Source organism: Lutra lutra, chromosome 1 (genome assembly GCF_902655055.1).
Source record: "Lutra lutra chromosome 1, mLutLut1.2, whole genome shotgun sequence".
NCBI lineage: Eukaryota > Metazoa > Chordata > Mammalia > Carnivora > Mustelidae > Lutra > Lutra lutra.
In genome coordinates this window covers 26,530,017-26,550,164 of record NC_062278.1, presented here as the reverse complement: position 1 = coordinate 26,550,164, position 20,148 = coordinate 26,530,017, and the positions used below count along the sequence as shown (strand labels likewise).

The window sequence follows — 20,148 nt, the reverse complement described above, 5'->3', positions numbered from 1 at the left end:
ACATATATATAAATGTTTATAATATCATATATAAATAAAAGCTTTATCTTTCTTTGAGAGGGAGTGAGATAATGAGAGAGATTCATGACAGAGATCTGTGACACACATATATATATAAAATATATATAGGTAACATGTACTATATATTATGTGTGTGTGTGTGTGTGTGTTTATACTAGTCTAAAGTGCTCACAAATGCTTTTTTTTTTTCCTCAGAAGGAAAGTTGGTGAGAACAATAAACTCGCTGTGACTTCTGTATATATCATGAGCAACAACTGAAACACAATGAGGGCAATAGGTGTGGAAGGAAGCAAACAGTAGAACAAAGTTGGTAGGTTGGTAATTTTTGTTTTGCTTTTGCTTTTAACTGAAGCATGTAAATACTGAATTCTCATAGTGTTGAGGAACTGAAATGAAAGAATAATACTCCTCACCAGATATTCAGCGTGAACGTTATATAAAAATGTAAATAATTATAGGATGTGAAAATGTCTCAGAGCAACAGCTATTGAAGGAATATAATTCACTTGTCTTTTGATATGGGTGTGTAGTTTATGCTAATTTCAGTAGGGTTTTTTGACTATGATCTGTGTTTAATACAGAAGTCCCGAAATTAAGTGATGGCTCTTTATTTTGAATTTTCTTCAATAGTACAGATATTATTCAATTTTATTATTTTTAAAGCAGTGTTGGAGAGGGAAAAATTAACTTGACCCTTCACGGTTCGTCTAGCTGGTCTAAAAATTAAATTGACATGAGACAGATTAATAGGAGAAAAAAACAAAGTTTAATAATGTGCGCACAGAGGCCCAATAATAAAATTGAGACCTAAAGAAATAACCAAGGCATGTCAAGACCAAGCTTCTATATTTTTTGGACAAAGAAACATAAATATGTGAGTAGTTGACAGGACAAAGTAAATGTATGTTCAGAAGCTTCAATTAGTAATGAATTCTAAATAGAATTTGGTCCCATTAGTAAATTAGTAAGAGTAGTAAGGTTTGTTTATATAAGCTTCTTTTCCTGAATTCCCTATCTTTGGTGATAAGGATGTCTCTTTACCTCTTGGTACAGGGAGGATACCTTTCACTTGGAAGATTTATTTCCCGCTTTCAGGAGACACAGGAGGGTCAGAGTGTTCTTCTTGCACTGGTTATTTCTTAAATAACTTTAATTCAAAATAATCGGTATGCCATTGTGGCACATTCGGGGACAGCCTGGGTCCCTTCAGCAGATAATTCATTAAATACATAACAAAATATTTAAAAAATATTCCAGATTGTGAAATTATTCATGTATTTGTATTTATAAGTCAGAAGAAAAATGACCTAGGAAAGACTTTTGAAAAGGAGTAAGCCAGGAAGCACCACTCTTCTTTCTTTACACTCATTTCCGGCATGTTTGAACCCTTGATCTCATGGCTTTGAACACCGTTGTTGTGAGAGAACTCCCTAATTAATAGTTCCAGCTCAGACAGCAGACTTGTGTAACTAACAGCTTAATGAACATCTATTCTTGGAGTCTGATAGGTGTTTCATGTACATAACATGTCCCAAGATGAATCCTTGCTTGCCCTTGCGCCTCAGCCTCAATAAACTTGCCCCTCCTGCACTGTTTATCTCAATACAACTCTTGTACCCTTGGTTTAGGCCAATGATTTTGGAGTCAACAAGGACTCCTTTCTTTCTCCAGTACCCCTTAGGCCATCCATGAACAAATCCTCTTGACTCATCCTTTGATTTTGGACTGTTTTTGAGCCACTCAAATGGCAAGTTTATATGCTTCAACCTAACATACCCAGAATTTGATTATTTTTATCACCCTTATGATTTCCCTAGTTTATACTGTTGTGTGAATTATTGCAATACCCTTATGCAAAGTAGTTCAGAGTGATCCTTTTATAATGTAAGTTTGATTATGTTATACCTACCCCCAACCCCCACTGGCTCCCATTTCATCCGTGATTAAAGACAGAGGCCTTACAGTGGTCTAGAAGGCCCCACAATATCTACCCTCTTGCTTCCCTTCTTTCTGTAATCCATCCTCTCTACCTCTCGTTTCATCTCCTATTGTACTCCCTACCTGTTTCTATTCTTCTTCTTCTTTTTTTTTTTTTCTTTTTTAAGTAGGCTCCAGGCCAGCCTGGAGCCCAATGTGGGGCCTAAACTCACAACCCCAGAGATGGTGACCTTAGCCAGGATCAAGATTCGGACACTCAACTAACTGAGCCACCCAGGCACCCCTTCCTACCTGTTTCAATCCAGTGTAGTCTAAATTAGTTTTCTATTGCTGTCAAAGCAAATGACCACAAATTGCCACAAATTTAGCACCTTAAAACAGTACAAATTTATTATCTCACAGTTCTGCAGGTCAGAAATGGGGTTGGTTTAGCTGTTTTCTCTGGTTTTGGCAGAATTTTGTGCTGTGTTTGTAGGACTGAGGTCCCTTTTTCCCTTGTGGTCTCTAGCTAGGGTTTGCCCTTAGCTTCCAGAGGGCTCTTTCTGGTCCTTGCTCAGGGGACTTTATACCTCTGAGCCAGTAACAATGTATAGTATTCTTTTCATACTTGAAGACTTTCTAGTTTACTTTTCTGCCAAATCTCTCTTTCTATAGCCAGGAAGTTCTCTGCCTTTCAGGTTCATGATATTATGTGAGACCCACCTTGGTAGTCCAAGATAATCTCTTTATTTTAAAGTCTGGAACTTTAATTCCATCTGCAAATTTATTTTGTCTGAAATATAGCAGTGTCACAAGTTCCAGAAATTGGGACATGGACAGCTTTGGGGTACTATTATTCTGCCTACCATTGGGCCTCTTGACCAAGCATGTTCCCATCTTAAGACCTGTATGCTTGCTGTCCTGCTATCTGGAATATTCTTGCACTGCATAATTACACAGCTGATTCCATCGCTTCTTTCAGGTGTTTGCTTAGTTATCACCAGATTCTATCAGCCTCTTTGACCAGCCTTTAAAAGAAATATCCATTTGCCATTGCTCTTTTTTTCCTTTAACCTTTTTTTTAAACTTTCTCTTACCATTGCCTGACATAGAACATATTTGTTTACTTGTTTATTATGTGTCCCTCTACTAAAATTCCTGGAGATAAGGAACTTTGATTTATTTACCACTGGAATCCCACTACCTACAGCAATTCCTGGCATATGGTAAAATGTTCAATAAATATTTGTTGAATGAATGCAAATCACCAAAAAAGCCCTAGAGCCCTCACTCCATTAATCATCTCTGAAAAAAATGAGTCAACTAAGTATGAATTGACCTAATAGAAAAACTTTAAAAAAAAGAAACGGTTACTCAAAAGTTAATTGTTAGTTTGTCAAATACCTTGCTGAAGTCTTTAGTGGCAACTTCTATAGCATCACCCAATCTATCATAAAAGAAAACTATTTGGCATTTCTTTCTTTCTTTCTTTCTTTCTTTCTTTCTTTCTTTCTTTCTTTCTTTTTTTGAGACTTACTGATTTATTTTAGAGAGGGAGGGAGGGGCAGAGGGAGAGAGAATCTTGAGCAGACTCCCTGCTGAGCAAGGAGCCCAATATGGGGCTCTATCTCAGGTCCCGGAGATCATGACCTGAGCCAAAAATCCAGAGTCCGATGCTTAACTGACTGAGCCACTCTGGTGCCCCCCAGGGTTGGCATTTCTATCCTTGGCATACATAAAGTAGCTCAAAGTTTTCATCTTTTCTCTCTCTAAGTGTTAACAAGCTTTTTAATAATCTGTTCTAAAACTTGAAAGAGCTCAGATCTGTAGTTTTCAGAATCCATTTTTTCCATTTTTCAAATTAAGGATATATCTCATTTGCAAATTCTTGGTATTTCTCTTATTTAAAATATTTCCTCAAAGATTATTGACAGTGAGCCCTAAATCTCTATCTATATAGATCTATAAATGACTCTATTTATAAATGACTCTATTAATCCCCTCAAAAGTTATTATTCCTTCTTTTTCTTTAACTCCCCTCCTTATGATGTTTGTTTTATTCTTTCTTGTTTAAAATTGCTTTGCTTGCTGGGTGTTGTGCATAAACAATGAATTTTGCATCACTGAAAAAAAAAGAAAAAAAAATAAAATTGCTTTGCTTGGACCAAAGAATGAGCACAAAATGAGATTTTTGAAGATTTTGCTTTCTCTCTCCATATACACTACAAAGAAATCTGAACACTTTTCTCTGACTTTAGCTAAACAGTCCCTTGTGGGAGTATCAGCTCATCCTGACATTTAGCCTTCCCTTCACCATTGTTAAGGGGTTCAGCCTGGGTCTTTGTCATCTGTAGCTGATCTGTCCAGTAGCACCTCATGCAGTCTCTTTAAGTCCCTATGCATGTTTCTCTTTACTTTCCTCCTGGGTAATATCTTTGATAATGTGGGCAGAATATTTTAGAGTTACCCATCCCTCCTGAGCTATTTTCTATTTAAGTATTTTCTCAATTCGGAGCTCAGTTTGTTGAGGACGTGATCTCAGGGTCCTGGGATCAAACCCCATGTTGAGCTCCTGGTTCAGCGGGGAGTCTGCTCAAGGATCCCCCTTCTCCCTTTGTCCCTCCCTCCACTAGCATGCATGCACTCCCCCTTCTCTCAAATAAATAAATCTTTGAAAAAAGAATTTTCTCAATGCATGCATACCTATCCTTCTGAATTAAAACACATTTTTTTTTTTTTAATTTCACAGACAGAGATCACAAGTAGGCAGAGAGGCAGGCAGAGAGAGAGAGGGTGGGGGAAGCAGGCTATCCGCCGAGCAGAGAGCCCGATGCGGGGCTCGATCCCAGGACCCTGGGATCATGACCCGAGCCGAAGGCAGAGGCTTTAACCCACTGAGCCACCCAGGCGCCCTGAAAACACATTTTTTTTTTAAATAAAGTTTTTGAAGCCACGCTAAGTGCAGACAAGAAAAACTATGATACACAGCAGAGCACTTTTTTCTCAAAGCGTGGTCACTGGACCACCTGAATCAGAATCACAGGACAGGAAAGAGTCCTTATTAGAATGTAGATTACCAATTATGGAATCAGAATTGGGAGGAGATAGATGAGAGGCTTGGGAATCAATGCTGTTAACAAGTTTCTCAAGTATACTTTTTAAAGTTTGAGAACTTTCTTTGTCAAGGATATATGCAGAGGCATAAGCCACCGCTCCTAAGGAGACAATACTATATTTAAGATGATAAAGCCTAAAAATAATACGTGGCAAATTAATGGCATAGAAAATAAGTGCACTTGAGTCAGCAAGTCCAGCTGTTAGGAGTGGGGTGAGGGCTATTCAGGTTTCATAGAGCAGGTGTGCATTGGTTATAAGAGATACTCAAGAACTATTGAGTTAATGATGGAGCTGTGCTGGTAGATGAAGAAAACATAACTTTTTTTTTTAATTGAAAAAGAACTTAGAATCCTCTTGTCTTTCCTCATTATCATACAGATAAGGAAATTGATTCCAGAGAAGTGATTTGACTCAGTTGTCCCCCAGTCACACAATATGGTGCTATTGGAAAAGACTAGACCCGAGGTTTCCTAAATCCAGACTTGGTGCTTTCTCCGCTATTTCTTAAGAGATTTGGACTTGCTAAGAGTAAGGAGGAAGGCATTTTAAGAACTGGACTAAATTTAGTTGAATGTATATAGAAGAGTTGTGTATTAACCAATAGAGCAGGAAGGGTGGAGGATTTGCTTCAGAGTCTAATGAAAAGTTGAGTTGCGATCGGACTGTGAGCTATTTTGAACACTAGAGTGAAGGATATAGAGGGTGGAGAGCTGCCGAAAATTTTGGGATAAAATTTAAAAAATGTATTAGGCAAATTAATCTGTAGTTGCCACTGGGAAAGATAAGAGGGATGAAATGCCAGAGCCAGGTAGAAAAGGGAGAAGTTAGTTCATGGTCCATAAGGAGAAAATTCAGACCCAAACTGAATAAAGAATGGATGTGTGATCAAATTTAATGACTGGATCAATAAAACACGGAAAGTAGTTTAATTCTAGTCTAGTTTAGGACTTTCCTTCTTCCTTTGTTTTTTAAATTTTTTTCAAAAAAATTTTTTAAGGTTTTATTTATTTGTTTTTTTTTTTAAGATTTTATTTAGTTATTTGACAGAGAGAGAGAGAGATCACAAGTAGGCAGAGAGGCAAGCAGAGAGAGAAAGGAGGAAGCAGGCTCCCTGCCGAGTAGAGAGCCGGATGCAGGACTCGATCCCATGACCCTGAGATCATGACCTGAGCCGAAGGCAGAGGCTTAACCCACTGAGCCACCCAGGCACCCCTTAAATTATTTTTTTTAAGATTTATGTATTTTCGGGGGGGAGGGTACAGAGTGAGGGAGAGAAAAACTTAAGCAGACTCCACCCTGAGCATGGAGTTCAACCAGGGTCTCACGACCCTAAGATCATCACCTGAGCTGAAATCAAGAGTTGGATGCTGAACCAACTGTGCTACCCAGGTACCCCAGTTTCCTCCTTTTCTTAGTTGACTAATATTTTAGCTGCAATTTTTTTAAAGAACAAGGAACTCACTCTTTCTTATACCCTTATAGGGCCCAACATTTCATATTTTTAAAACTAAATAATAAAATATAAGTCTTACATTTAGGAGACCATTGAAGCACTATATTAAAATACTAGTTAATTCAACAAACCATTAAAAGAAGCATCCACTTGTTGTAAGGCACTGTGCCAAGTTCTAGGCCATTAGAAATGCATAAGATATGGTTTCTGTTTTGGATTCTTCGAAGTAATAGAATAGGATGTGTACATATTGAAAAGTTTATTGAAAGAAATTGACTCATGTTATTATGGAGGCTAAGAAGTCTCAAGATCTGTGGGATGAATTGGTAAGCTGGAGACCCAGGAGAGTTGATTTCTAATCTAGTGGTCAGCAGGCTCAAAACTCAGGAGGACTAATGTCAGAATCAGACAGTTCAAGTCTGAAGGCAGGAGAGGGACAGTGTCCCAGTTTGAAGGCAGTCACGCAGGAAGAATTCTCTCATACTTGGGGAAGGGTCAGCTTTTTTGTTCCAGTCAGGCCTTCAACTAATTAGGTGAAGCCCACCCACGTGATAGAAGGCAATCTGCTTTACTCTGTCTTCTGATTTAAATATTAATCTCAGGGTGTCTGGGTGGCTCAGTGGGTTAAGCTTCTGCCTCCAGCCCAGGTCATGGTCTCAGGGTCCTGGGATCGAGCCTTGCATCAGGCTCTCAGCTCAGCAAGGAGCCTGCTTCTCTCTCTCTGCCTGCCTCTCCACTTACTTGTGATCTCTCTGTTAAATAAATAATAAAAATTTAAAAATCTAAAAAAAGGGGGGGTGCATGCGTGGCTCAGTTGGTTAAGCAACTGCCATTGGCTCACGTCATGATCCTGGAGTCCTGGAATCAAGTCCTACATTAGGCTCCCTGCTTGGCAGGGAGTCTGCTGCTCCCTCTGACCTCTCCCCTCTCATGCTCTCTCTCTCTCTCTCTCGTTCTGTCTCTCTCAAATAAATAAATAAAATATTTAAATATTAATCTCCTACAGAACCCCAGAATAATCTTTGACCAAATATTTGCTCAGCATATGGCCCAGCCAAGCTGACACAAAATTAGCCATCACAGTTGCTGTTCTCAAAGAGCTGACAATTTACTGGGGAAGACAGACAAGTAAAATAATCATAGCTTTAATGCTTCAATATAGATATTTTCTTTTTTTAAAACGTTTCATTTTTTATTTCTTTTAAATTTTTATTTATTTATTTGACAGAGAGAGACACAGCAAGAGAGGGAACACAAGCTGGGGGAGTGGGAGAGGGAGAAGCAGGCTTCCCACTGAGTAGGGGGCCCTATGTGGGGCTCGATTCCAGGACCCTGAGATCATGACCTGAGCCAAAGGCAGACGCTTAATGCCTGAGCCAACCACGCGCTCCAATATAGACATTTTCTTAAGTAATACGCAAACACAATAGGGAGAATGATAAATTCTGTCTGTGGAGGGAGGGGAAGTCAATGAAGTTACAGGAAAAATAGTTTTTGTTCAGAAAAACACCTGGGTGGGTTGTTTTGTATATATATATATATATATATATACAGAGAGACTGATATATATATCTCTGAGCAGTGTGAGAATAACTCAGGATATCTCCACATCACTCTGGGTGAGAAATAAATGTGCATTTGAGTGTTGGATATAGCCAGGAGATTAAGACCTAGAACCTAAGAAGAAATCAAAGCAACCCCAAAATATATTGCTTTCTGAGAGGGTGGTAGGTTATGGAAAAGAGAATGCAAGTACAGAAGTTGAAATGGATGGCATAGATCAGGAAATGGATAGAGAGAAAGCTGATGTAGAGAAGCAGACCTCTCCCGGCTCCCTCACAACAGCCAAAGGAAGTGAACCAAACTTGGGAAAAGGAAGACATCAAGTGTAGACTTTAACGTAATCGTAGAAAGACCAGTATTATATTAAGAGGATGATGGAAATCTAAATAGTGAAATGTATTAAATCCCCAGACTAGGCTTTTGTTGCATTGACATTGTAGATTCTTTTTTTGTTAAGATTTATTTATTTATTTATTTGACAGAGAGAGACCACAAGTAGACAGAGAGGCAGGCAGAGAGAGAGAGAGAGACGGGGAAGCAGGCTCCCTGCTGAGCAGAGAGCCCGATGCAGGACTCGATCCCAGAACCCTGAGATCATGACCTGAGCTGAAGGCAGTGGCATAACCCACTGAGCCACCCAGGAGCCCGACATTGTAGATTCTTTAACTTAAATATAGAACTGGCAATTTTATCTTGAGGAAAGGATAGATTATGACACTTACTGTAGAATTTTATAGAATTCAGTGCTAAGTGGTTTAATAAAGTTTTACAGCTTGCTGCTTTTATAGTCTTAGACTATAAAATAAAGCAGTTGAACTGAAAATGTCTTTCTCTTACCCAATTTCATCTCCCCGCTGCTTTTCATGCTCTCTTGCTTTCTGTTGGCCAGCACACTGCTGCGTTCTAAGCCAAGCATTTGAAAGTGTCAAGTACAAGTACTATCGCAGTCAGGCAACGGCTGACTTCGTTTTTACTCAAGTGTGAGATAGCGCCTACGGATGTCAACTTGGATTCCTTTTTAATGAAATAATTTCTGTGAATTCCAAATACACTAGAACATTCCAGAATTACCTTTGAAAATGTAGTGTACAGGAATCGGTTTAGATTCCAGCAACAATTCAAATATACCAAATGTTCATTCTCATAGAGACCTGGTGAGATCGATACAGTAGTATTAAAAATTTTGGAAAAATTCACTCTTGAGAGCCTTTTCATTTTGTACATTTTTCTACAGATTCTCATTTTATGTTTCTCCATGTTACTGCCATCTAAGACCGGCTGGTAGCCAAAGGCACGTTTGTGCTGCCTAACCACCCCTAAGTACAGTCAGTAAACTCCATACCACTTGATTATTGGATGATGAAAGGAAGGTGGGAGTTATTTCTCACTATTTTAAAAAAAATGTCTAAATTTGGGGAATTTCAACAGGAAGCAAACATGATTGAGAATTTGTGTATAAAGAACTTATTTATTTACAGTTTCAGTTCCACATAGTAAAAGATTCTGAGCGAACCATTTGAAGTCAACAAAATTCACACATTTTTTTCAAGTATGAAGGGTTTTATAGTCTGTAGGTTAAAATTGGGGTCTGAGTTAAAAAAAATCTGTGAGATACAAAGTTTAAACGTTCAAAAAAAAAAGTTTAAGGGTTCAGAGGGAAACTCAAGAGAATACAATGTGAGTTAACAGCTTTAGGAAAGATCAAGGATGGGAAGAACTATAAAAAGAACATATAAAGCATGCAGAATAATGGAGTTGCATATTGTTATGGAGGCTCAGTTAAAAGAAAATTAGGACAAACTGGTAAAGGTTTCCAAAGGGCAACATTTGGGAGACACAAGGGAATAGACTTGAGTCAAAGCCTGTGTCGATAGGTATGAAAGGTTTAAAGGAATGAATTTAGATTCTGGCTAGATCTATGGTCAAAATGTTCCCAAAGTTTAAGTCTAATTCTTTAGACCTATGATTAGGTAATTGTAGAACATGAGACCACACTTGCAATGTTCTTTAACTATATGGAACTTATATCTCAGAATGGCCTCACATATACTAGTAGAGATTAGCAGGTCTTTTGGACCAATGGTAAGTTCCAGAATAAAGTTGAACAGAAAAAGAAAGAAAATCTCAAAAGATTACGAACCCAGGAGTATGATCTTTAGAAAAGAGATTTCATCTGGAACTCTACATAATAGAGGTGACTTATATGGGAGGATCTACCAACTGGGACCTGCCTAGGGCAGAGTAAGGCAATGGTACCTCATGCTATCCACAGCTAAAAGACAAAATGCTTTTTAAGACTGCAAAATTTCATTCATGTTCCTTATCTTCTTGAATTCTGTCTTTATGCACTAAAAAGAGATAGCCTAAACAGGGCTCTTTTTGGACTACAATCCTTCTGGCACAATAGCACTTCTAGTAAGTAAGGAATCAGACATAAAAATATCAAAGGGAGCTTTTCAGATGTAGCTAGAGAAAGATCAGTTGGTGCACTTGAACTATTTATTTCCGTTTAGAACATTGAACCTCTTAGTTTACTTATCTATCCTCCAGTACTCTGGCTTGCTCTGGAAAACAATAGAGAAAAATAATGGTCATATTTCATGCATGTGAAGTGTCAAAGACTACATTTTGGAGGACTGCAGAAAGAATTAAAAATAGAAATATCTGGGGCGCCTGGTTGGCTCAGTGGGTTAAAGCCTCTGCCTTCTGCTCAGGTCATGATCCGAGGTCCTGGGATCGAGCCCCGCATCAGGCTCTCTGCTCAGCAGGGGAGCCTGCTTCCTTCTCTCTCTCTCTCTGCCTGCCTCTCTGCCTACTTGTGATCTCTGTCAAATAAATAAATTTAAAAAAATAGAAATATCCATAACCATTGGTACAGACATGCTAAATGCCTGCTTTACTGGTCCTGGATGAAAGAAAAAACCATTTTATAGCCCCTGATTCCTTCAAAACAACCACAATCCCATAATAACATTCTCTAACAAAGATGTAAATTACAAGGAGACGGATTCTATAGAGAAGACATGAACAGAAGTCATCTCAAGGTGTAGGAATGCTGAAACACACATACACACACATACAGAAAGGTCTAAACAAAATTTTTAATATAGGTCTGGGAGGAGCCCTTAGAAATTATGTCCCTCAATAACCTCCTTTTGAAAATGTCAGTACCAAGACCTAGAGAGGTAAACTTACCTGTCCAAAGGCTGGGTAGTGATAGCTCTAGGACTAAAGTTTTAGGTCATAGATTCTCAGTCTAGTACATATTCTCAAGTTTCTAAAAATTGATATTACTATTCTTTGTTCTATTAAGGCATAATTATAATCATTAAATATTTGGAGTATATCTTATATAATGAAATATCTTTTTATTTGGTAGTAATTTTATAACTTTTTTTTTTTTGTGGTGAGAATGTTGAAGATTTATTCTCAGAAAGTACCAAGTTTACACTATGGTGGTATGAACAACAGCTTGATGATTGATGTATTTTTTTGAGGAAGGGCATTTTTTTTTAAATTTCTTTTCAGCGTAACAGTATTCATTGTTTTTGCACCACACCCAGTGCTCCATGCAATCCGTGCCCTCTCTAATACCCACCACTGGTTCCCCCAAGCAAAACCCTCAGATTGTTTTTCAGAGTCCATAGTCTCTCATGGTTCACCTCCCCTTCCAATCTCCCTCAACTCCCTTCTCCTCTCCATCTCCCCTTGTCCTCCATGCTATTTGTTATGCTCCACAAATAAGTGAAACCATATGATAATTGACTCTTTCTGCTTGAGTTATTTCACTCAGCATAATCTCTTCCAGTCCCGTCCATGTTGCTACAAAAGTTGGGTATTCATCCTTTCTGATGGAGGCATAATCCTCCATAGTGTATATGGACCACATCTTCCTTATCCATTCGTCCGTTGAAGGGCATCTTGGTTCTTTCCACAGTTTGGTGACCATGGCCATCGCTGCTATAAACACTGGGGTACAGATGGCCCTTCTTTTCACTACATCTGTATCTTTGGGGTAAATACCCAGTAGTGCAATGGCAGGGTCATAGGGAAGCTCTATTTTTAATTTCTTGAGGAATCTCCACACTGTTCTCCAAAGTGGCTGCACCAACTTGCATTCCCACCAACAGTGGAAGAGGGTTCCCCTTTCTCCACATCCTCTCCAACACATGTTGTTTCCTGTCTTGCTAATTTTGGCCATTCTAACTGGTGTAAGGTGGTATCTCAATGTGGCTTTAATTTGAATCTCCCTGATGGCTAGTAATGATGAACATTTTTTTATGTGTCTGATAGCCATTTGTATGTCTTCACTGGAGAAGTGTCTGTTCATATCGTCTGCCCATTTTTTTAATATGATTGTCTGTTTTGTGTGAGTAATTTTATAACTATTTTAATTTATTTAATAAGTTAGACTTTTTCCCTTTAGTTCATAATATATTTCACTAGCAGGTAATCCCACGCCATACCCTCACCCTATCCCATTTCACTCTCACTTGGTGTCTGAAGGATAGAGTCATTCACACATTTCTTGAGTGCATGACAACTACTAATATACTTTTTAAATGTTTCAAATATAAAAGGGTTTTGAGCTGCAAAAGATTGGTTTTTCTTACAGATATTTCCAGACTTTTATCTAGAACTATACTCCTAGAATCAGCTCCCTAGGAAAAACTCAAAATGTTCGCTGTGTTCTTTTTTCCTTAAGTTGTTTCGGCAACTCTAGATCTTTTGCATTTTCATATAAGTTTTAAAATCAGCTTGTCACTTCTACAAAGTAGTCTGCTGGGATTTTGGCTAGAATGTCTTGAATCTGTAGATCATTTTGACAAGAAGTGATTTCTTGACAATACTGAGCCTTCTAATCTATGAACGTTGTATATCTCTCCTCTACTTAGGTCTTCTTTAATTTTTCCTCAACAATAATTTTTAGTGAATAAGTCATAAACATCTTTTAACAAATTTATTCTTAAGCATCTCATGATTTTGATGCTATTATATATGGTAACTTTTAATTTCAATTTCTGATTGCTCATACAAATATATAGAAATATAATTGGTTTTTGTGTATTGATTTTGCAATCTATTAAAGTCAGTTTTAGTTCTTATAGCTTATTTGGAGTTTCTTTAGGATTTTTACATAGATGATCACATCCTCTATGAATAAACAGAGATTTGTGTCCTCCTTTCCAATCTGTTCGCTTTAATTTCTTTCTTCACCTTATTATGTTGTTAGAACTTTCAGTACAGTGTTGAATAGAAGTGGTGGGAGTGGACATCCTTATTTTATTTCCCATTTTAGTAGTGATGTGTTTAGTTTTTCACCATTAATATAATACTAGCTATAGGATTTTCAAATATGTCTCTTATTAAGTTGAGAAGATAACCCTTCTATTCCTATTTTCTGAGGTAACATGCAAACTGAAAAAGTAATTGTCAGCTTGGCATAATTTTGAGTAATTAAAATATTGCATCTCAGTTACGTTTTTCAATCTTGATGTAAATCATCTTTTCAATAAAATTTTCATCTGTAATAATATTAGCTGAGGCCAAACTCTTTCCTTGCTTTGGATTATAAAAAAACAAAACAAACAAAACAAAACAAAACAAAACAAAAACCACGTTGGGTGAAGTAAAAAGGGGAAAGTCATGCACACTAACCTGTGATGCTGTCATAGTCATTTCTCTCTCCCAGCATCTCTGCTCTTCTCCTTCCTTATGGCACTATTTTTAGACAGACTTTCTTCCTATAATGGCTAAAATGGCTACAGCAGTTCCAGACCTTACATTTCCTCAGCCTTAAGGCCACTCTGTCTTGGAAGTCTCAGCAAAAGTCTTGCTCATTTTTGCCCTAGATTGGGTCACTTGTCTATTAAATAAATTAGCCTGGCCTGGGAAATGTGATGAGTTGAAGAGCTCAAGCCTGTGTCCAGTGTACCACCTGGGATTGGGGTGAGGCCTGAGCCAAAAAAACCCACACAGCCTAAGAGTGGCAAGAGGTCCCGTCCTGAAAGGAAATAAGGTTATGCTTACCAACTTAGAGAGAATAGATTATTATGACTAACCAGAGTCAGTTACAGTGCATTGTGCTAATATTTATTCAGCACACAATATATATAAAACCCCCTAAATCTCATTTATTTCTCCTCAAAACAACCCTGTAATGTGGGGACTATTATTATTCCATTTTTCCAAATGAGGAAGCTGAGGTTGAGATGTAACATAGACTCAGACTCAGGTGGTCTGACTTCAGTGGGCAAGTGATTAAATCAAAATGGCTCTAGGTATTACATTTAAATTCCGGGCAATAAGATGGGAAAGGTGGAGGCATAAGATACCTACTAACTGAATCAGTCCCTTTTTGTAAGGAATACAATAGCTTCCATGGAAGCCTTAAATAGTAAATGTCCACTTACATTCCATTAGCCAGAAGGAAGTCATATGTCAACCACTAGCTGAAAGACATCTAGGGAAATAGGTGTTTGTTTGTTTTTTTAAAGATTTTTATTTATTTATTTGACAGAGATCACAAGTAGGCAGAGAGGCAGGCAGAGAGAGAAGGGGGGAAGCAGACTCCCTGCTGAGCAGAGAGCCCGATGTGGGGCTTGATCCCAGGACCCTGGGATCATGACCTGAGCTGAAGGCAGAGGCTTTAACCCACTGAGCCACCCAGGCACCCCGGGAAATAGGTTTTTATGACTGGTTATTTTACTGCTCCAAAGAAAATTGAGGTTCTGCTTTTAAGAGGTAAGGAGAGGCTATTGGATAGGCAATTAGCAGAGATGATATTTACACCCATTGTTCCATTTATCCAATACTATGCAACCAACCACCCCAAAATCTAGTTACTTAAAACAATGACATTTAATTTTCTCACAAATCTTCATTTTCGCAGGGCTCAGCAAGAATAGGTTCTGTCTGCTCTACTCTGCATCTGTTGAAGTGGCTCAGGGCTAAAGGCTAGAATCATGAGAGCTCAGTCATTCAGTCACACATCTGAAAGATTATGGCAGTTACCTGGCACCTCCACTGGGCAGTGACTGGAACACCTTCATGTGGTTCATTTATGTAGCTGCTTGGCTTCCTCACAGCATGGTGGCTGAATTCTAATGATAAAGGCAAAGTTCTATTGCCTTTTATGACTTAGCCTGGAAGTCATATGTTTTCACTACTGCTGTATGCATAGGCCCACCTCAATTCAAAGGAAAGGGACCTAGCATCATCATATTATGAGAAGACATGTGGGGTGGGATTATATTGGTGCTACTTTTAGAAGATATAATCTGCCAGTAAGTGCTTATGTGTCATTATACTAATGTCTGAAAATGAATATTTCTTTTTTTTTTGGTTTGAATCATTAATTAAATGTTTAATGCAAATATTTTATTTTATTTTTAAGAGATTTTATTTATTTATTTATTTGACAGACAGAGATCACAAGTAGGCAGAGAAGCACGCAGAGAGAGAGGAGGAAGCAGGCTCCCTGCTGAGCAGAGAGCCTGATGTGATGCAGGGCTCCATCCCAGGACCCTGGAATCGTGACCAGAGCTGAAGGCAGAGGCTTTAACCCACTGAGCCACCCAGGCGCCCCTAATGCAAATATTTTAAAAGAGAAATTGCAAACTAGAAAAAAACAATTCCCCTGAAAATATTTAATGTAAATAACTCCTTGAGATGGTGCTTTTTACAAAAGGTTTGTCAGAATATTTCATTTCCGCAAACATTAACCAAAGCATTCTTTTTCCTTCCTTCCCTTCTTTCTTTTCTAGAGTATTCTTTTAAAAACAAAAGCTGGACCATGTTATTTGTCCTCTTATCATGTCTCAATTCTTCTCATTATAACTTAAATAAATACAATACAATAAAATCTTTTTATCAGGGTTTATGAGCTGGTTTCTTTCTTCAGTTTTTTTCTTCCCTTCATTGGCTGTGCTTCTGTTATACGACATGTCAGTTGTGCAAACATTTCAGCTTCTTTTATTCTTCTGGTCCTTTGTACATGCTGTTTGTTTCCCCAGGGGCTCTCTTCCTTCTGTGCATTGAAAGAACCCCTGATCAATCTCCACCTTCTTAGAAGGCCTTTAAATAGGTTATCAGCTAAGACATTATATATATCAATGTTTATTTTTACTCATTTGTTATTTATTTCTCCCTCTGAAATGAAGCTTCATAGCTGTAGAAACCTCATCATAATCCAATGAGCTAGGTACTATTGTCATTGTCATTTTACTGATAGTAACTGAAGCCCAAGGACCTTTTGGGGAACAAGAATGTCCTGTCCCCCTCAAGGTCCTTTTAGCTGGACTAAGAATCAAATTGACATGAAATAGATTAGTAAGAGAAAATAAAATGTAATAGTGTATGTACAAGGAATCCACACAGACGTGGAACTTGTAAAGACAGGCAGTAAGTCATCTTGAATTAAAGAGAAGGAATTAGGGGTCTGGGACTTCAAAGGGAAGGAATGCAATTCTCAAGAAGAATGAAAAAAGAGTAAATCTTTGGTAAACATGTTTGCTGGGCCACTCAGAAGCAATGGATGAAGAAAGGACTTTGACCAAACAGACCTTGCGAGTTTCCTTCTTGTCTACCCCACCTCGTTCAAATCGTAATGTAGTTATCTATGGTGATAGCTCTCTTTCTGAAACAGGTCCTCTACCTAAATTCTTTTTAAGCAGTTATAGGGGAGGTAAAGAACTTTTCCTGAACCTGCTGGGTCTTAATTACTTTTAACTCTAAGTAATTTTTATGCCAAAGTGGCATATTTTGGGGGACCCATCCCAAACTTCTTCAGCCTGTTGGTATTAAGTAAGTGACAAAACCAGGCACTTGGACTGCAGAAGCAATGCTCTGATTCACCATGCTCTAAATGACTTGGTAAAAGAGAGAAAGCATGCATTAATTTGGCCTGTCATTGCTGATCAAGAAAGGAGGTGAGGCCATTTGAACAGAGCATTGAGTGATGGATACAGCTTTGTTGGATGGTGATGGGAAGACAGATCATAGATAGATAGATAGATAGATAGATAGATAGATAGATGATAGATAACAGATAGATGATAGCAAACATCTTAGATATCATAGATATCACAGATGATAGATAGATAGATCACTTACTCTGAGTTATGAGCCAGTACTCTTCTAAGAGCTTTATAATATAAAACTCATTTAAACTTGCCTTGCTAGATAATAGTATCTTATTAAGAAAGAAAGAGGGATGGTGGTTAGTGACTTAATAGGGCAGTAATTGTAAAGGAAGATTGCCTTTAGGCTGGGAAAAATTACTAAGTGTGTTTAAGCTGAGAGGGAAGAGGCAGTGGAGAAGAGATGACTGACTGGAGAAAGAAGAGTTGGGGGGAGAGACAGGACATGTACTAGAGAAAAACAAGAGGAGTTAAGTCAAATTACAGACAAAAGTTAGACTGCTAAGAGGATAGGTTTAAATATGGAGATGATTTCAGGCAGAGGAGATGCTAGGGAAATAAACGGCTTTAGTGTCAGATGGATTAGTTTGCTGAGGGTGTATGTAGCTAAGGCGGACGGATGACTGAAGGGACATGGAAAAGATTTGAGCAACCTCTCTGAGCATCATGACAAAGAACAAAGAAAGGTGAAATAAGGATGGCCAGGTAGAGAGCATGAATCTATGGTGATGCCAAGTGGTACCATTAAGTGACTTTTCAAACAATGCACAGCAGTATACAATGGAACAGAAGTCCAGTTGTTGATAACTGGACATGTGGATTCATGTGAAGGTCATGCTGGTCACGTTTTTTAAAAATATTTTATTCATTTATTTATTTGAGAAAGAGAGAACGAGCACAAAAACAGGAAGAAGGGGCAGAGGAAGAGAGAGAGAAGCAGACTCCCAATGAGAGGGGACCCAGGACCCTGAGGTCATGACCTGAGCTGAAGACATGCACTTAACTGATTGAGCCACCCAAGTGCTCCGCATTTTGGTATTTTTGATTGTTGCCTTGGGTTGGGTAAAGAGCCAAGTGAAGCTGGGAGAAAGGATAGAATCATGGGTCAAAGCAATATGAATTGAGGGTATGAGTACTAGACCCAGAGCAAGGAGACCTGTGTTCCAGCCCTCCCTCCACTTTCTAGAGGGTTGACCTTGGGTTGTCTCCCTTAGTTCCTTCATCTTTATAACAAAAGTGTTGAAGTAAATTTGCTCTCAAATTTGGCTATATATAGAATTACCTGGTGAAATTTTAAAAAATATTATTCTTGGTCCCTATCTTAGAACAATTAAATAGGATTGAGAGGTCCAACCTAGCTATCTGTTTTTTTTGTTGTTGTTGTTTTGTTTTGGTTTTTTAGAGCATGTCAGGTGATTTCTTTTTTACTCCAGCTTTTTTTTTTTTTTGATAATTCATGGGCCATTATATTGCATAAATTTAAGGTATACAACATGATGATTTGATATATGTATATATTGTGAAATGGTAACTGCAGTAGAGTTTGCTAACACATTTATCATCAAAAAGTACCTTTTTGGTACTGAGAACTTTTAAGATTTACTGTAAGCCGCTCTGAAGTATGTACTACATAACTATAGTCATGCTGTACATTAAATTTCCCAGTCATCTTATAACCAGAAGTCTGTATCCTTTAACCACCTTCGCCCATTCTCTGCACTTCCTACCCCTGTCAACCACTCTCCTAATCTCCGTTTCATTGAGTTTTGCTTTTTGTTTTGGTTGTTTGTTTTTAGGTTCTAGATACAAGTGAGATCATACAATATTTCTTTGTCTGACTTATTTCATTTAGCAGAATGACCTCAGTGTCCATCCATGCTGTTGCAATGCCAGGTGATTTCTGTTGAGTAGCCAGAGTTGAGAACCACTAGGGTAGATGACCTTTAACATTTCTTCTCTGTTCTGTTTGACTAGAGGTCTCAATGAAGGCAAAAGCAAGTTCAGTTATAGTGAATGAGTGAGCATGTGGGAAAAATAGGTCAGAAAGTGAAATTTCAAGTTGATGATGAGGTTTGGAGAAAGGCCCTCCTTGTGGGTGGTCTATAGTACCTAGTGTTGAATTTTGTGTTGGCACAGAAAGAATTTATTGATTGAATTTCTATTAGGGCCACTGTGCAAAGAGTCCATAGAATAAATGCCGTAGTCAAACAGTGGATGACACATGAGTTCTAGCCTGTGCAGCAGGCTATAAACAGCACTTATAGACCAGGCTGATACCATTGGGTCAGCTGGGGCCTCAACTCAACGGACACTGACAGAACCACAGAATTTTGTTAGCTATTAACTCCTTTCATGCTTTTCATGGCTGGTACCCTTTAGTCTAGAATGCAGGCTCTTCAGACATTTCTTTCTATTTTCTTCTCTATCCTGCGTTGTGCTTTTCCTCTCTGAGTCATCCTCTCCTTGCTTCCCACTGCTGACCTCTCTCACAACCCTTTCTACTGCTTTCTGGAAATACTCTATTCTCTACAACATTCTCAATCTCTTCATGGAACTCACTGTATTCTTGTTCTAATGTAAAGTGGGCTTTTCCTTGACATCATCACTTCTCAGGCAGCTTTCTTTAAAGATGCTAGTCATTCTTTTTTCATTTGAATCTCAGGGACAGGAAGTGATATTCATTTAGACTTTCACTTGTACTTCCAAACCTTGACTCTTCACTCATGTCCTCTTTCTTTGAGTTGTATGATACTCCATTCTAACACCCATTACCCTTCCTCAACTAATCTGGTCACTTAGATGATTACCGAGGACTATCACAAGTGGTTCCTCACAAAAAGAATGTGAAATGGGGGCGCCTGGGTGGCTCAGTTGGTTAAGCGACTGCCTTCAGTGCAGGTCATGATCCCAGAGTTCTGGGATTGAGCCCTGAATCGGGCTCTCTGCTCAGCAGGAAGCCTGCTCCTCCCTCTCCCACCACTCTGCTTATGTTCCCTATCTTGCTGTGTGTTTCTCTGTCAAATAATAAATAAAATCTTAAAAAAAAAAGGAATGTGAAAATGAAAACAGTCTTCCCCCCTTTTCTTCCAGGTCCCCACTAACTCTTTCTGGAAGGAACTGTCACCACCAATTTTTGGATATCCTTCCAGAGATCT

At 38.4% G+C, this 20,148-nt stretch overlaps 1 long non-coding RNA gene across 1 annotated transcript in view; it reads left to right on the top strand.

Moving 5' to 3' along the window:
* LOC125095434 (uncharacterized) overlaps positions 1-20,148 on the top strand; it is a 110,007-nt gene that overhangs the window by 4,585 nt on the left and 85,274 nt on the right. The window lies entirely within an intron of this gene.